The following is a 16,616-nucleotide window of genomic DNA, read 5'->3' as shown; positions in this document are numbered from 1 at the left end:
TGTCACTTCAAGCTCATTAAAAATTGAAGGTGACTAGAGTCATCTTTAGTTTTTTCTCGACTCTTAAAAATTGAAAAAACAAGTTGTGTCAAAGCGTCTAAAATTTATTTTAATCGGAATAAATATCACCTTTCCTACGTTGGTCTTAGGTTGAGAAAAATGGAGTCCACCAACCAAGGATTTCCCCTTGGGGGAAATCCTAGTCCCTTCTCCTCTTGGGGAGATGTTGGTGCACCCCATATGGCTACATTGTCGCTTCTAGGATTGACAATCGGCTTGCCCGTATAGCTCTTCTTGACCTCTGTCATTCAGAACACCGTGATTCCTGAGCAATCAAGTAAGCAACTAGACGATACCAAAGCTACCCTCCAACCTTTTGCTTCATCCGATTCTCCCTCTCCTCCTTCCTCTTCGCTTGATGAAGCTGGTAAAGCCAAAAGTCAAGTAACTAAGAAGAAGAAGGAGAAGAAGAAGAAAAAGAAGAAGAAGAAGGGGTCGAAGACGACAGGGGGCAACCAGGCATCATCTAGTGAAAATCCACACACTGCACTGTCAGAACCTAAATCTCCATGTGTCATTTTCAAAGGAGATCACTATCATCGAGATTGTGCATGCATCCCTCAGATCTTAAGGGACTGGTCTCCTCGTTTGCACAATCCGGTGTCAACAACCTCTAATGATCATGTTGAAAGTACACCGTCAACTAGTGAAAGCGAAATGTCAGGACAGAAAAGGAAAAGTAAATTCCCTTGTAAACTGTGTGAAGGTGATCACGCCGTCCACCATTGTCCCTTCCTAGATGAGGCTAAAAGAGTTTTGGATGACCGTCCAGTTTCACCGTTACGGCTTCCTCCTGGATATAAGAAACTCTTGCCAAGTCCATCACTAGTTGAAAATCTGACTGACACGCCATTGTGGTCGGTCGAAGCGTCTATCATTGAAGATAAACCATCTAAATCCACACCAGATGAAAGTCAAAAGGTCGAGGCGGCAGTTGACCCGGTCTTGCCTTCAGAAGGTCCATCTTCAGATGATATAGTCACCGGAGAGAATAAGAACGACACCGTTCAAATTCTCTTCGTAAACACAGACTCCGATGAACATGGGGGTAGTTTACCTGTTCCTTTACCGCAGGAAGGAAGTTCGTCAGAGTCATATCTGGTCGTCTATTTGGTCCCACCTCCAAGCAACCAAGTTGTTTCCTTCGATTGGAATCTACTAGGCAGACCCCATTTACTGGCTAGTGTACCATTTCGAGTCATTGCTCAAATATACAGAATGGTCATGGCCGGTACCATCATAGATGAAGGGGCTTATGTGAGTATCCTTTCCTGAACTGCTTGGAAAGCGCTTGGTTCGACATCGCTTTTTCCTGAAATGAGAAATCTAACAAGGTTTGACAAAGGAACCAGTCAATCGTTAGGGATCCTTCCCAATGTGCCGATAACATTGAGAAGGAAAATCATTCACATGAACGAAATGGTAGTCCAAGGACCCCTAGATTATAATCTACTCCTTGGACGCGACTATATTTATTGCATGGGAGCCATTGTCTCCTCACTCTTTAGAGTAATGTGTTTTCCACATGAAGGAAGAGTGGTCAAGCTCGTAGACCAGCTTTCATTCCCCAGTTGGCACATAGCAAATAGTCAAATACCATCCCTAAATGGTCTTTTCACGCAAGGAATGTCTCATCAATCCCCAATCCGTCCACCTGATGAGCGCAAGTGATTTGGGAGGACATGACTGAAACCCAAGGGGCATGCACCCTGGTCTGTTTCGGCAGAAAAACCTTAGGCATAGGGTAGGTTTCCGCGAAGGATATATGACTGGTTTATGAGATTAGACTGGAATAAGATACTTCTGTCAGAAGGTAGGCCTTTCCCGATAGAGCAAATGTTTTGTCTGAAAATTGAGGGGTAACCTGTAAAAGGTAGGCCTTTCCCGATAAAACAAATGTTTTGTCTGCAAATTGAGGGGTAATGTAGGAAACTCTACTTCGCTATACCTGGGGGCATGCAAACCTTTTGGCATGCAAGCGAAGAGTGACAATTTATTTTTTAAATTTGTAGGTCCTCTAACCCTTTAAACTTGTAGGATTGGTTGTTTCCTAACTTGCATAAAGAAAGGATGTGGGGCAAAGCTTTGTAAAAATGCCATCTTAGATAAGACATCCTTATTATACGACTGGATCGAGCAGTTTTTATGTGGAGTTCAAACTCATTAAAAATTAAACATAAGCAATGAGCAAATGTTTCCCCTAGAGTTTAAGCTCATTCATTAAAAAATGAACCAATTTCCAGTAAATAACCATAATGAATGCATTATCATCCGCCTTTGAAGCCTTGGTCGTGTTCTCATCATCACCTCCACTATGTATTGGCTGATCATTCACCTCCATTTGATTGTTTACCTTTTTTGAGGAACAGTTGCGAAGAGTGATCCTACTAGCCATCCTTGTGACACTGCCATGATTGGAAAATTCCAAACCTTACCCGAAATTAGCTGCTACCTAAATTTATCACTCGTTCCTCGAAAAATGAGTCTCCTTTAAGCTCTTTTCATATGACTCATAAAATATGAAAATATTGCTGAGTAATGGGCCTCTCAGCTCGTTAAAGTGACCGGAAGTGCTATCCCTCCTTTAGATTTTAATCTTTTTTGACCTGAGGGATTATTACACAAAAAGATCTAGGGCTTGTTTTGTTCGGCTCATTAAAATTACCGAAAATTCATCCCTTTTGTATTATTTTATACTTTTTTGGACTTAAGGGATTATATGACGAAAAAGGATTGTTGGAGTTTTCTTTACGTCCCTTTCAGACTCTCTAAAATTGAAAAGGACCAAGTTATCTTTGTCGTCAAACTCGTTAAAACCGAATAGCGACAAACTTGTCCATACAGACAAGAACGAGTTTCACTATCGCTAGGCTCATTAAAACATAGCGATGGGTTTGCCTGAAGGGAAAATTATAGAACAAGCATATGTTATCCTCCTCAAGCTTGACAAAAATAAAGAGGTACTGGTCAGCAATGACTGGGGAAAAATTGGGAAGAAAACTTGAAGAAACTTTATTGGTAGCAAGTCGCTCTTACACATGACACTTTCACTCCGAATTCGAGTCGGGTTGGGTTGTTCTGTTCACTGGTCATATCACCATTGGTCCATCACACCATCCATATTTGGGGTTAATGCTACCAATCCATCATCTCAGTGTCGCTGGTATGTTCAAGAGAAGTCGCTCAGAGAATTCACCTGTGTCTCATCCACTGCAATACATTCACACTCCATTCTTTCACGACGGCCATCCGGAACCCTGTATCATTAGACCATTTTCACCTCCAAAATCATTTACTCCGTTCCGTGCCGTAGATGTGGGATTCATTAAGGCCCTCCTACGGCGAGTCGCTTCTTGTCGACATCATCTCATTATCCAAGAAGTCGACTTAGGGACAACCCTTTCAGTACTTTGAGGCTTGCATGCCTCAATGGCAAGTTTCTCACTTCTGGCGACAGGTTTACCTCAATGGACTTCGACCGAACGATTTTGCATGGTGTTCGATGCCAAGTCCCTTATTCACACCAGGTGAATTGTACTGTAGTACCTTGAGGGTCATCATCATTATCAGTGATTCCTCTCACTCCTGTTAATAGCTTACATCATTGGCTGGTAATCAGGCGATGTCTTTCCATGTTTGACTCCAGAACATCTCTCACATGGATCGACTTGTACTTTGAGTGAAGATAGAATGAGATTGAAGACCCCAGATCTAGTTTCATCCATCCGGGCTGCGATATATATTCAGGAAAATAAAGACAAAAAATGCACATCATTGCTGCACAGATAATCATCCAACCTAAGGGATGATGGCTCTACCAGAATCATCAGTCTGCACACAGACGATTGTCTGTCTTATGTACATGAAAATGAATTTATAGAACTGAGCATGGGAATGCCCACCTTAGCTAGATCATGAAAATATTATGAAGATAATGTATTGTATTGTATCTTATTACAAGTCACCTTCCAGCTCGAAAAAACTTTGGATCCTCATGATAAAGCATTTCACCCGACATCAAAAGATTAACGACCTCATGCTTTAGGGGGCAACTGTTATAGACATTTTTGGGCACTGCAACCTCAATCAAACATGTCCATAAACCAAGGGCTCCTAATTCCCTAAAATTGTTGTTCCATCCCCTAAAAGAACAAGGTCAGCTGATTACATCATCTCCCAGAAGTTATCCATGAAAAACTACTCAGAACTAGTCAAGACTGGACCATCTCACCTACTCCATGGTCAAAGTGCGCTACATCCCACCTAAATGCACACGGGAGGTGTGATGCATACTGAAAAGCCCTTCTATGGGGTGCGATGGGCGAGAGTGGACAAATGGCAGAGTCAATTTATGAGGTGGAGGATCATGGAATCTTCCAGAAACTTCTCTTGTGACACTTGCCTCTCTGCATTCGCCCAAGGATGAGTAAGAGATCATCAATCTCCAAGTGGAATCAAGAAATATCAGAGAGAGGACACTAATCAAATCTCAGAAGCTGACTCACCTCCCTGTAGTCATCTATATATGGATCCCTCATCCCAGAGAACCAGAGGCTGGAATTTTGTATCTTGTAAGGAAGTGTTGCTAGTTTCTTGGTGCAACATCATAGTGTTGGGTGATCTAAGCTTTTCATGAGGTGAAGAAGGGCTTTCTTGCTGAGAGGATGACGCTGGGTCAGAACAATTGGTTGTAATCCTCTTTGCTATTCTTGATATTAATAAAGCTATTCAAGTTTTCCTCCACATTCTTGTATGATTTATGATATATGCATTTGTGTGGTCAATATATATCTGGTCCTATATTGTTTATGATAACAGATCTCTATTCTTGGATAGTGTTATGCTGCTTTGATTCCACAGGTTCTCTTTGAAGCTGGGTAGACGAGGAAGTGGGTGGCAAAGATCTATCAGAAGGGAGAGGAATCAAGCAAGGAACCAAGCACAAGATAGAGGTTGGTCTCCTTTGTTCCCCTCTTATCTACTTCTCATAAAGGAAAACGAAAGTAGTTTTAGTTTGTTTGTTTCTAAGATAGCTACCAGTCTTAGTGGGACTAGCAGCTCTGCATAGACACTATTTTTCCCGACAACATCGAGCCCGAGGGTTGAATGTCAATTTATGCACAACTCCCTTTGGTGGTTTTATTGTCAATTCAGGTACAATAGATGGAACAACTTCAGATGAAGTTGAAATTGGAGGATTAGGTTGATCAGTGGCCTAATTATTTGATGACGATGGATTTCCATAATCCTTGTTTCTTGTTGACACCAAAACTTCATTTTGTGGATTTGTGATGGATAACATAAGTACTTGGGATATTGAAGCATGGTCTGTTGCAACCAAATGTGTCTCCGGGGTTGGAAATGGATTTGTCAACACTGCTGATGTGTTTGAAGTCTTTAAAAGTTTAGAGACCTCATAGTGATGTGAAAAATCTCTTGTAAAATGCTTGTCATTACATATCAGACATGGATAACGAGGTTTCCTTACCGAAGTAGAGGAATCAGATGATTTCTCTAAAGGGGAATTTTCTTGTTTCTTTTTCTTTTTCCCCTTTTTCTTGCTTCCTGGTTTCTTTGGATTTTTGCCTTTGTCAGATGACACAACATTAATATTGGAGGCAAGAGTATTTTCTGATGCATTGGTAGTTTTATTGGAAATTGCAAGAGTTTGACCAGATGGTCTCCCTGCTATTTGTGTGCTTGAAGAACCGATCACAACGTCATCAGCATGAGATTACTTACTCGATTGTGGAGGAGGGGGAAAAGTGAAATCTGGTCGAGGTGCATTGGGAATTTTATCATAAAGCATGCCGGATTATGTGTAAATCAAATCCAAGTATTGGGCATGAGCAATAACTTTATCTTCTATGACAACTCCACCTTTTGCCACATCCTCGGTGATTGATGGCAACAAGGATTTTATGAACCACTCAGCTGAAAGCTGATCGGGAACATATGTCTTAACGATTCGACGATGACACCGCCACTAAAGAATATGATCTGATATATGGGTAGCAGTAGTCTGTTTAAAGTTGGTTAGGAGTTCCATTCCAGTCTCGTATCTAATAGGTAATTGGAAGTGGGTCAAAAATGTAATGGCTAAAGTGGTGAAATTATCGAAAGAAGCTCTTGGTAATTCAATGTACCATTTAGCAGCTGGACCAGTAAGTGTTCTTTGGAAAAGACGAAGTCTGACTGAATTGTCATTTAAGGAGTTCGATGAACACCACAAATGAAAGGTCATGACATGATTTGATGGGTCTTCTCTAGGATTTCCGTTAAATTTTTGAATGTCAGATGGTAACTTATGCGGAATTATTAGCCACCAAGGTGCATATAAGATTGTATCATTAGTGAGCTAATTTAAATCTAGTAATTCTAAAGTTTCTACAAATGGCAACTATCGATTCAAGTCAGGTTGAGCATACCCGGGATATGATGGAATTTCCTGAGCAATAGGTCTTTGCATACTGACATAGGGCATCTGCATTTAGTAACCTTGGTATGGTTGTTGAACAAAACCAGTATAAGATGGTTGTTGATAACCAGGTTAAATGTGCGGTTGTCCATAACCTGCAAAGCTTTGTTGACCAGGACCTTGGTAAGCTTGAGATTGACCAAAACCAGGCTGAGCCTGTGGAACAAGTCCAAATTGGGGTTGGAATTACTGGAATTGGGGTTGTTGAAATTGAGGCTGCCATGGTTGTTGAATCAACTGTTGTTGTTGTTGTTACAATTTTTGTTGATTTAACGGTTATTGCTATTCAACAATGAAAGGTTGGCCAGGTTGTGAATAAACTATACCAGTGTAAGCCTAGGTCAGTCCAGATAATGGTATACTAACCTGAGGTTGTTGCTAGACTCCAGAAACAACTACTTGTTGTACAAAAGTTGACGAATTTGAACTTCTTGACTTGAAACTTATGATTGCAAGGTAGAAGGATCAATTTGTACCAGTTGAGATACAACAATTTAAACTTGTGACTGTGGTACAGTAGTAACAATAGGTGTAGTTGGAATAGCTGACATAGTTTGCATTGTTTGTGTTGGATACATAAGCCTTGGATGAACTGGAATTTTTGATTGCCATTGACAGACTATAATTCCAGATTGACCTGAATATTGTGGGGTATTACCATATGGTAGTCCCTCGGAATAAGGAGGATATGGTGAATAAGCATATTTCTCTCCATATGGTGGCAATCCAGTATTTAATGGATACATAGATATTTTTTGACCAGACTACTGAACTTTATACTGATATGCAGGATCAAACTGTTGAGTTCCCATTAGAGAAGAACCAGATAAAATTCTGATTGAGGACATGGGTGATGACCATGGTGTAGAAGCAACCCGTGAGTGGGTTCCAGACAATGATTGGTAACCAAACAGGACAGATGATTCACCATACAGGTGCGACTCAGGTGTGGTAGAAAACATTGAAGGGGTTACAAAATAAGGTTCTGCTACAGCTGCATCAGATGATACAGTCTGGGATGTTGACGATTGTTCAACTGTAATTAAGTGACACAAAAGTTGTCCTAAAGAGTCGAGGGGTACTTGAAAAGAAGTAGGATCAAATGAAGCAAAAAAATCAGGAGTATTAGGGTAAAGATAAAGCCCAGTTCCAAAGTGAAACGGGGTTCCAAGTGTGGAATCTTCTTCCAATTCCTCCTTTAGAGTAATTAAACCTGGTGGAAGAACTTTACCGTCAGGTTCGTAAAAGATTTTTGGTGTTGATGAAGTTGAAGTTTCAATAGTTACTGATGTCTGAGGGGTAACCAGTTGATCATCTTTTAGTAAAGTAACAACTTCTGAATGTTCAAATTTGAAGTCCAGATGTTTGGTTAAATGAACAACAATTTGAGAAAGAGGTTCCTGAACAATTTCAGGTTTAGATGTAACTTCCATTTGAACTGGGATAGATTCTAGATTAACTTATGGTTGAACTAATTCAAGTTCAGAAGTACTTTCTTATTGAGCAATTTCAACCTAAGGATCAACTTTTTCTTGAACAACTTCAGTTATTGTTTCACTAGGATCAATGCTAATGTCTACAGGTAATTGTGAAACTTCTTCTTCAGGAACAGATGTACTGGAAATAGTTGGAGTAACTGGAGTCTTTGTACTTACCGAAATAGATGATTCAGGTAACTCAGATGAAGAACTAGGAGTTCTTGATGTACTAGACTTAGTTAAGTGAGACCGCTTTGCCCGAATTGGTGTCGCTTCGGGAGGCAAAGGCGGTTTGCTCACTATTCTCCGCGAACGACGGGGTATGGGTTGATGTTCCTCCATGATTGCTGATTAATTTTATTATCAAAAAAGAAATAAACAAAAAGGGGTATACTAGGCAAAAGGTTTACCAAGCAACTGTGAACTGCAAAATACCTCCTAGCAAACCAAGAAGTACGGGCAAGCAATCTCCCCAAATGTTGTGTTTGGTGTATCACAGTTTACAAGGCAGCCGACTTAGTTACTTAAGGATGGAAAGCAACCTAGAGTTGTCTTCCCATATATACCTGAAGGTACGTGGAGACCCAGTTCGTATAAGCGTTGTCTAATGCAAAATCGCACAGTGAGAGCATTCCCATATACTTTACGTAATGTAACACCACCGTATATACCCAAAGGTATGTGGACCAACTACGATATACTCACGTACATGGAATGAGGTATCACATTCGGGATGTATTGCAGAAAAGTTAGTGATAACTGCTTTGTTTTACGATGACGGAACATGTCTCTAGCCTAGAACCACTAGATGTTCTCATTAATGACAATGCTCCATTAGGTAGATTTATGCTTATTTTAAGTTGATCTTGCTTAGGAATTTGCCTTTCAATTTCACCATGTGATGTATTCTGAAATTCCTAGGAATGCAACTATCATCATAAGCATTTTTCCCATTCAATTTAATGATGAAAATCCTAGCTACTTAGGGATAGAGAAATCAAATTTCTTTTGATCAAAGAGCAAAGAGCATAATATAAATGCAAATTCCCTACACTATTCCTATCAGCACACACAAACCTTTTTCAATGCAACATGCATGTATTTATTTTTTATTTCCCTTAATTCGAATGAACAAAAGGGAAAACTAATGCACAATTGATCAATAAACTCTTTTCATAAAAATGATGATTTTGCGACAATTTCTTTTCAAGGAAAGGAAGACTTTACAACATTTTCATTTTCAAAGAAATGAGGAATTATGACACTTTCAATGAAAATACCAATCATATGCACACATCAATCAATCAATCTTTCATGAATGAGGACTTTATGACAATTCAACTTTCGAAGGAAAAGACAATTTTACGACACTTTCTTTTGACAAAGATCAATCGACCAAAAACTAACTTTCGACTATAGATTGAAAATGACAAAGTCAATACATAAGAAACATTTTTCAATCCTAGTCTAAGTAGGGTCAGGTAAGGAGATGAAAAAACTATTTTCAGACAAGACATCATTGACATTCAGCAAATCATTCAAACAGGAGAAAATTGGCAAAAAACTTCAGTTCCTAAATGGGAAACTAACCTTCAACGAATCAACGTAGGTTGCAGTGAGAGACAGTGTGCTTCAGTGCACTAGATCTATTTGGTAAGTGCATTGCAGTGCATTGTGTCCTTCATTGGGCTACGCTAGTGACAGTAAGCCATTTTTTAAGGCAATTTGACACAGTTTTGACTCAATTTTCAATGAAATAAGACTGAAATTCAATCAACGACCACAAGTACAGTATGTAGAAATTTCTTAAGAGGTTGATAAGCTATAGATGATTGATCCCCAACAGAGTTGCCAATTTGTTTTGAGAATTTTTAGTGTCTACGAATAAATGCTTAAACCCCTAGACTAGTAGCTAAGTCTAGAACAATAGTGCAAATCATTCTCTACTTTTTCTATAACCAATAGATTAAATAAGATAGTAATGAAGCCTACATGAAACTTTCGCTTACTCCTTATCTCCCTTGACCAATTCTGTCACTCCTTTCTGTACTTAATCCACTTGAAAAGTACCTACACGTAGACAGGAGACAAAAACTGATCAAACCATATGATAATGATCTATTGATTAAACATAGAATGGAATCAAGTTTATAATACTCACATGAAAGCATCAATAAACAATACAAACATATGGAAAAATATTTGAACGCTTTATTAGTAAAAGGAAGAGTTACAAACAAATTTGCTTGATTCAGTGTCACTCCTCCAGTTCAATCCCATCCTCTCCTCATAACAAGCAAGAAATTTTGACATCATTACAATACTTGAAACCAACTCAAGTCTCATACTGGCAACATCTCCCTATAATTCAATGATTTCTAGCCCTTGATCAATTAGATGAGTGGTCTTTTTATAGGTGAATGAAGGAAGTTATGCCATAAATGGTGATAATGAATGCCCTCCCAAACTTAGGATTTAGTTCCACGGAGGAAAGGATAAAGGGATTGATGTTCCTTAACTCCCTCCCTCATCCAATTTCGAGCCCAAAGGAGTGGATAGCCTTGGGTAACTTCTAGAGGCATCCTATGGATAAGAATATTCCAACCCCCAATGAAAATTTCGCTCAAATTCACCTAGCACGGGCCAAAGAGGTCTCAAGTGTGCAGTAATGCACTGTGGCAGTGTACTAGAATGCATCGCACTGCACCCTGATAAGGGCATGCCTACGCTGATCTTTTTAGAGGCAGTTTTTGGATGATTTGAGTCATGGAACCTCTTGGGAAGGAGGCATTCTAATGGTTGACTTCATTCAGGGCATGTAACAACTGAATTAGGGTTTGATGGGCCCTAATAATACTGATCTATAAGTTGGGGTTGATGTGCCCAAATGGATCTGTAACAAGGACTGAAACCATTTTGGAAATAAGGAAGGTCCTCTCCAATAGAAACCTAATGCTAAACTTAGAAGAAAAGTGCCACAACATGCAAGTGGCCATATATAGATTCATGGCCAAATTCCAAATTTTGAGGGAGAAAGGATTGCCCAATCCATTGGTCATTAATGAAAAACTTATGACACATGTGGCCTATGATAATAGAATCAGGAAGTTGGCTAAAGAACAAGCTAGCACTTCATCTATAAAAGCATTGCCAACAAGCAAAGTTTTGTATAACACCTTTGAGAACTTGTTTTTTCTCAAGCATGAGATTAAACACTTGTTCATCACTAAACCCAATTTTGCCTGTTATACTCAAGCTGATGAGATATATAGGCAAATGATGAATGTCAAATTACCTAATGCAGAATGATGGGAAACAATGACTAATTTACTGTGAGAAATTTACAGTAAAACGTTACTACATAATAAAATTAGAACAGCCAGGTAAACAGATGAAAACAAGACAACATGGTTAAAGAGTATCAAGGTCAAAGAGTATAAGGTGAAAGATAAAAGTTGAAGAAGATTCCAGCGTAAAAGACCACAACTACAAGCCAGCATAAAGGGCTACAAATCCAACCATAAAAGCTAGCAGTACCACATAAAAAGGGACAACATGAAACAGTTCAATAGCTGTCTCTATCTTCTTGCAAGAAGATATTTGTATTTCCTAGATTAAATCTCAAGTTAGTTTGAGATATTTTGTAATAATTTTTGTATAAATACTTCACAATTCAAAGTATGTGGGGTCGATTCTTGGAAATTTCTATAGACCTTTTGATCAAAAGGTTGTAAGCTATTGTATCACTGATTGGACCAGCAAGCTCGATTAGTGAATAAAGACAAGACATTTCACAGGATTCATGTGTAGAGAGAAGTGCAGACAAGTATTTTATCTTGTGTTGTTATCTTTCTTTAAAAGTTTTTCCACAACCTTTAATGTATCTGAAATCTGAATGCTATAATATGGAATGATATCTCAGAATTTTCTTCATTGCACTCTGTTTTAACTATTATGCATTTTAATGTTTTCTACTAATTATCTAAGTTAAGGAATTCTTTATTGCTCCTTAGTTTAGGTAGTCTCCCTGTAATCTATAGCAAAGGATTCTTAATTGCCCTTTGTTCATGATTATCCTCTGTTCCTCATTTTAATCCCGATCTGAGAATTCTTAAGTGCTCTCTCACCCTGGTTAAGATCATTTCACCCATTCGGCCCAAAGACCTGCACTTTACTCTGCTAGCTTGCCCTTTGAACACTCCCTTTAGTGAGTTAATTCTAGTTCTGCTGCCCTTCTTTGAATCCATAGCCCAATGGTCCAAAGACATCATTCTATCCATCTGTTTTAAGGATTCCACCATCCAACCTTCAATATGAATCAAAACCCCCTGAACCTTAAGAACTAGCCTAAAATCCCAGCAAACAAAGCTAAATCATATAGAGAGAGCCCTCTTCGAGGCATAAGTTGGCTAGAGCCTACAATTAAAAGTTGGTTTATGGTTACCTCGGTACTTTCCTTCTTCTGAAAACTTCTAGGGAAAAGTTCTGAGTGGTAACACACCCAAGAGAGAAGTAGAGCACAAGATCTAGCTACTGTTGCACTCCCCATTGCCAAATATTAGGTTGTATAGTTAGTCTATTATAGAACCAAGTGAGGTGAAGAAACAGTTGTAGTAACTGTTGTAATAGGGGGTCATTCGACCGAGTAAATCACCATGTGTATCATCAATCATCATTATGCCAATGAAGGATGTGACTTGGCAGATGCGTATAGATTATAGGGTGTTGAACAAAATTATGTTCAAGAATAGATACCCCCGGCCAAGGATACATGATCTGTTGGATCAATTACAATAATAAAAATACTTCACCAATATGGAAGTGAAGTTTGGATATCACCAAGTTTGAGTCAAAGAAGAAGATACCTAGAAGACTACCTTCAAAATTAGGCAAGGTTTGAATGAGTAGTTAGCCATGCCATTTGGCCTATGTAATGCACCAGCAATGTTTATGAGATTAATGAATGATGTGTTGCGCCCTTATGTAGATTCATTTATTATTGTCTATTTGGATGCAGGAAAATTTTAGGGGCTGATATTCATAGGTGGGCCAATTTTCTATGGTCTTTCAAAAAAAATTATTCACCAATTTCCATTTTTCTAAAAATAATTTTCTCAAAATTTATAGCATAAAATGATCTTGCCTTGAAAATAACCAACATTTTATAGCTATAATATAAGAATATTAGAATTTTTAATTGTTTTATAAAATTATCACTAAACATTTTATATCCTCTATATTATGGTCTAGTAAGATTCACCAAGGTTTCAAAATTTTTAGATAAATTTCCATCCTAAAAATTGTCCCTGTTTGGATGACATACTATTATATAATGCTACCATGAAACATTGAAGAAGCACGAGCCGTTAGAAAATCTCAAGAAGTGTAATTTTGCACAACAACCTTTGGTGTATCTGGGTATGTGATCGATGGAGGACAAATGAAAATAGATCCTTCCAAGATGGAGGCCATCATGAAATGCTTAATGCCTACTAATGTTTTTAGGGTGAGGAATTTCATTGGGGCAACACAGTACCTCAGGAAACTCATATCCTCATATTAAGATGTAAAAGCACTACCCCAAGCCATAACCGTAAGTGGCAATATTTTTCCATTGGGGAAAAGGTCAGCAAAAGGATTTCAAGGATCTAAAGAAGAATATTAGTGAAGCACCAGTTCCTGCATTACAAAAATTACAACCACCCTTTGAAGTGGAGACAAATGTGAGTAGATATGATATGGGAGTTGTCTTGATGTAGGGAGGAAATCCAATCTGCTACCTTTCTCAAGTATTTCATGGGGTAGTTCTCAACTACTCTAATTATGATAAGGAGCTTTATGCCATGGTACGAGTTATGAAGAAATGGAAGCACTATCTGATGGGAAATAAGACAATAATCCAAACATATCACCGGTCATTATAGTACTTGCAGACCCATAGTAAGCTATAACAGACCAGGTGTTAAAAGTGGATGTGGTTTTCACAGTAGTTTCATTTGGTCATCAAGTGTAAAAAGGGCAACACAAACAAGTTGGATGATATGCTTTCAAGGCCACCCACATTAAATATCACAAATTTGGGGACTCTTATACCCATGGATTCATTCAACCATGATGCATAGAGAGGCATATTCAAAGGTTGAGGACTTCAAGGAGGTGTATCAACAGTTGCAGAATCAGAGCCATGTGTACAATGGAGATATCACTGTTGACTACCATCTCTAAGATGGGTTACTCTATAGACTAGATAAGTTATGTGTTCCTAAAGGTGAGATATTGCAGCTGATTAGAGAGACTCACACCTCCAAGGTTGGAGGGCACTTCAATGTAGGGATGACTATGAATAACTTCTAGGGGTATGTGTATTGGACCTAGATGCAAGAGTAGGTAGTTATGTTCATAAGAGAATGCATGCTCTTTTATACCAACAAGCCTAGAAATAGGAAACAAGGTCTATATCATCGCTTACCTATACATACTTGTCCTTAAGAAATAATTTCCATGGACTTTGTGGGAGGTTTACCAACAAACAGGAAGGGACATGACTACTTGTTCTTGGTAGTTGACAGGTTCCACCAAGTATGTGTTTCAATGCCCTGTAAAAAGGCCATCAGCAGACAACAAGTAGAAGACTTATTCTTTGAACAAGTCTAGGTGTAATTTGGGATACCAAGGAGCATCATTTCAAACATGGATACAAGATTTGTCAGTGCATTTCTGACTAAATTGTGGGATAAGATGGAAACAAAGTTGAAGATATATACAACATTCCATCCACAGATAGATAGGTAGACAAAAGTAGTTAATATGACTTTGGTGCAACTTCTGAGGGGATATAACCAAAAGCATCTCTAGACCTGGGGTTAAATCTTATATATATACAACATTCTTACAACAGAGCGGTCCACACTTTTATAAGAAAGTCTGGATTTGAAGCTTCTTTTGGATATTTTCTAGCTTCACCTTTGGATATTGCATATGGGAAATAAGGAGGAGTGAGGGAATATCTTACAGAAGATGGTTTGAGGGCTCAAAAATTTATAGAGAAGATTAGACAGATCCATCAAAAGGTACAATAAACACTGCAGAAGTGGCAAGAGAAGTATAAGGCCATGCATTATCAACACATAACAAAGAAATCGTTCAAGGTGTGAGACCGAGTATGGTTGCAGTTGAACAATGAGAGGTTGTAGGGGCTTGGTAAGAAAATTAAGGCTCTGAGGTATGGCACTTTGAGATACTCAGAAAGGTAGATGATAATTCCTATTGACTTAGTTTACCACGTTATATGCATATTTACTCAGTTGTGAATGTAGATAATTGAAACTTTATGAGCCTTCCATGTTAGATAAGGAAAAGGAACAATTCCTACCGTGTGTGGAGGATTTGGTACCAGATACTGAGGGAGAGTTGACATAAAATACTATTTTGTGTAATAGGTCCAGAACTATGAGATAGGAGCAACATGACCATTGGTAGATTGGGTCGAAGGGAAAATTTCCACGCAAAGCTAAATGGTACACCAAAGAGAAGGTGGAGGAAAAATTTCCTCACCTCATTCAGTAGAAGCTTTTGGGGGCCAAAAGCATCCCAAAATGGGCAGGTGTGATTCACATTGGATCATTATATTGTTTGTCATCCCTCTCAATGCATTCAAAGTGGGAAAAAAGGAGGAATCAACTCAGGGGACCCTTTTTATGACACGACCTAGTTTGACAATTCCAGGAGCATTTTGAGGAATCAAATGATGCTCTTTTGGGGGGTAAAACTTTGTCATTTTAATGTTGCATCTTTTCATACTATTCTACGCATAAACATATTTCCAATGATGCAATAAGCACATCAATCTAAGTCCGTATGAGAAAATTATACCACTCAGAAGTTGACCTTCTTATTTTCACCACCATGGTTCGAGACGATGTCGCGCAAGCCCCCATTATGCATGGAAAATTGGCTAGCCACGTGATTGTGATGTAGAAGACCCTATAGGAGTCTATATTGTAATTTTGTTTAAGATTTGAGGTAGTAAAACTTAACCACTAGTAGGCTATCGGGTTGTGTTATAATGAGACCACTAGGAGGAAGAGGCATTACATTCTTTTGAGTGCATATGTTCTAGAGCTCAACAAAAATATCCACGAGGGATAGAAGGCAGATAAAATAGAGAGGATTTGTGCAATGTAGGTGCCATGGAGAATTTTAGGGGCTAGTATTCGCAAGTGGGCTAAGTTTCCATGATTTAAAAAAATAAAGATTCCCCAATTTCAATTTTTTAAAATATAAAATAATTTTATCAAAAAAATCATGAACATTATATAGAGTATATATAAAATCATTATAAATTTTAATACCTTTATAAATACATCAATAAGCAATTTATAGTTTGCATATTAGAGACTAGTGAGATTTGCTAATTTTTTAAACTTCAAGATAATTTTCCATTGTTAAAATTTTCCGTGGTAGCAGTGAGCATGCAAGAGGCCATACTTCCTTGTATGTGCAACCATATTTCCACACATAGAAAGAGAGTGGAGCGATCTAACTCAGTTTTCTCCCAAAAGGGTTTCCGAGAGCATATCTCATGTCTTATGTGTGTGTAT

This window comes from Pinus tabuliformis, chromosome 3_2 (assembly GCF_031772625.1).
Source record: "Pinus tabuliformis cultivar Carrire ecotype Pingquan chromosome 3_2, CPIR1, whole genome shotgun sequence".
Lineage (NCBI taxonomy): Eukaryota > Viridiplantae > Streptophyta > Pinopsida > Pinales > Pinaceae > Pinus > Pinus tabuliformis.
Note: the sequence above shows the minus strand (reverse complement) of the source record.